Source organism: Penaeus japonicus, unplaced genomic scaffold, assembly GCF_977035675.1.
Source record: "Penaeus japonicus unplaced genomic scaffold, GWHDUDI00000001_assembly GWHDUDI00000023, whole genome shotgun sequence".
Taxonomy (NCBI): domain Eukaryota; kingdom Metazoa; phylum Arthropoda; class Malacostraca; order Decapoda; family Penaeidae; genus Penaeus; species Penaeus japonicus.
This window is the reverse complement of record NW_028234425.1, coordinates 18561773-18564272: the sequence shown is the minus strand read 5'-3', so window position 1 is coordinate 18564272 and position 2500 is coordinate 18561773. Positions and strand designations below refer to the sequence as shown.

At 47.0% G+C, this 2500-nt stretch overlaps 1 protein-coding gene across 2 annotated transcripts in view; it reads right to left on the bottom strand.

The window, feature by feature from the left end:
* The window catches only part of stnA (stoned A), a 25447-nt gene that overhangs the window by 9819 nt on the left and 13128 nt on the right, over positions 1-2500 (bottom strand). The gene's annotated exons all lie outside the window — the stretch shown is intronic.

The window sequence follows — 2500 nt, the reverse complement described above, 5'->3', positions numbered from 1 at the left end:
GAAAAGGGGATTTGGAAATTTATGTATATTTTTCCCTCCCTCCCTCTCTCTCTCACTTCCTCCATCCCTTCCTCCCTTTCTCCCTCTCTCCCTCCCTCTTTCCCTCTTTTCCTCTCTCTCACTCTCTTCCCCCCTCTCTCACTCCTTCCCTTCCTTTCTCCCTTTCTCCCTCTCTCCCTCCCTCTTTCCCTCTGTTCCTCGCTCTCTCCCTCTCACTCTCTCTTCCTTCTCTCACTCCTTCCCTTCCTTTCTCCCTTTCTCCCTCCTCCCCACTCTCCCTCCCTTCCTCAATCCCCCCCCCCTCTCTCTTCCTTCCTCCCTCCCTCCCTCCTTCTTTCCCTCCCTCGCTTTCCGGAGGTATTCGCCCTGGCTGAGAGCGGGGTCATGGAGGATCTTCGCCTCTTATACTCTATTCCGCCTCCTTTTCCCTTGGGCCGACCTTCCTATTTCCCTTACCCCCCCCCCCACCTCCCCTCCACTTACATTGCCTCCTCTACCCCCCTCCCCCCCCTCCTCCAGCCCAATCCTGATCCCCCTACCAATCCCTAGTCATTAACTCTCTCTCTCTCTCTCTCTCTCTCTCTCTCTCTCTCTCTCTCTCTCTCTCTCTCTCTCTCTCTCTCTCTTTTCTACGTCTTTCTTCTATACTTGAGATTTTGTTTGTGTCCACCGAAATATTTATTTTTTACTTACATAATCATATTCTCTACATCGATATATAAAGATAAAACACATCCTCTCGCTACGCTCCAATTTCATTTCGCATCGGTGATTCCCTTTCTTTCTTTCTTTCTTTAACCAATCGTTTCATCTCTCCTTGTCTTCTCTCGTTCCCCATCTTATTCTTATTCTTTAAGTGTCCCCGTCTTATGAAAGTCATGTGTGTGTCCTCTGAGACGTTCTTCATTAGAGGAGCGGGCAGAAGGAAGAAAGAGGGGGGACAAATCTCCCCACAGCTCGGATGTGTCCCCTGTTCATTATCTATCTTTCTGATTCTCTCCCTGTCTGCCACTGAATCTCTCTCTCTGGCTGTCTCTGTGTCTCTCTCTCTCTGGCTGCCTTTCTGTCTCTCTATCTGTCTACGTCTCTCCCTCTCTCTCTCTCTCTCTCTCTCTCTCTCTCTCTCTCTCTCTCTCTCTCTCTCTCTCTCTCTCTCTCTCTCTCTCTCTCTCTCTCAATCTACATCTCCCTCTCTCTCTCCCTCCCCCTCCTCCTCCCCCCCCCTCTCTCTCTTCCCCCTTCTCCCTCTCCATCTCCATCTTACTCTCAGTCTAACTCTCCATCTCCCTCCCCCCCTCCCCCTGCCCCCCTTTCTCTCTTCCTCTTTCTCCCTCTCCATCTCCATCTTACTCTCAGTTTCACTCTCCATCTCCCCCCCCCCCCTCCCCCCCCCCTCTCTCTCTCTCTCTCTCTCTCTCTCTCTCTCTCTCTCTCTCTCTCTCTCTCTCTCTCTCTCTCTCTCTCTCTCCGTCTCCATCTTACTCTCAGTTTCACTCTCCATCTCCCGCCCTTTCCCCTTCCCCTCCTCCTCTCTCTCTCTCTCTCTCTCTCTTTCATTCTCCTTCTCTCTCTCTCTCTCTCTCTCTCTCTCTCTCTCTCTCTCTCTCTCTCTTCTCTCTTCTCTCTCTCTCTCCTTTCTCTTTCTCTCTCCTCTCTCTCTCTCTCTCTCTCTCTCTCTCTCTCTCTCTCTCTCTCTCTCTCTCTCTCTCTCTCTCTCTCTCTCTCTCTCTCTCTCTCTCTCCCTTTCTCTCTCTCCCTCTCCAACCCCTCTCCCCATCTCCCTCTCCCTTCTTTTACTCAGTATATTTCCCACTACGAAAATCCCTACAAATACGATCTTTCCCCTCCACTTGTCTTCTCGCTTCCATACTCATCCACCCATCCATCTCTATCGAAGTCAACCTAATTGCCTTCACCTCGAGTTCAGACATCCGCATCCACTTGACTGTGGCTCATAAGACCGGTCGATTGGAAATTGTAAAGCTCCCGTTATGAATCTTCACGCAAGGATCTGAGTCTGGTTAACTTCCCGCATAAGCATAGGTTGACGTTTAAAATCAACTGTTTAATCTTCAGTTCATTTAGATATCTCTCTTTCATCAGGAATACAGTAATAATTGAAATATTCTCGAACATACGAGAAATAAATAACCATTGTGTAAAGAAAACAAGCTATCAAAAAGATGAAAAGGAAAATAGAATAACAATATACAGAATCCTCATTGGAAATATCAGTGAATATATATTCAAATAATATTTTCATTATATTAGAATGATCATAATATCCTTGTATCTCTTTTGAATCCCTAATATTCTTTTCTTTCCATCATATCTTATTTCGCTAGTTCCTAGTTTTGCCTTTGCTTTTTCAACAAACTTGTACATCGAGGGAAAAGGAAGACGCAAATTGTAAAAAGAATATGTACAAGTGAAGCTGCGTCGTTAGACATGAGGGCCGTCATACACACAGACATACATACTTGCATGTCATAATCATACA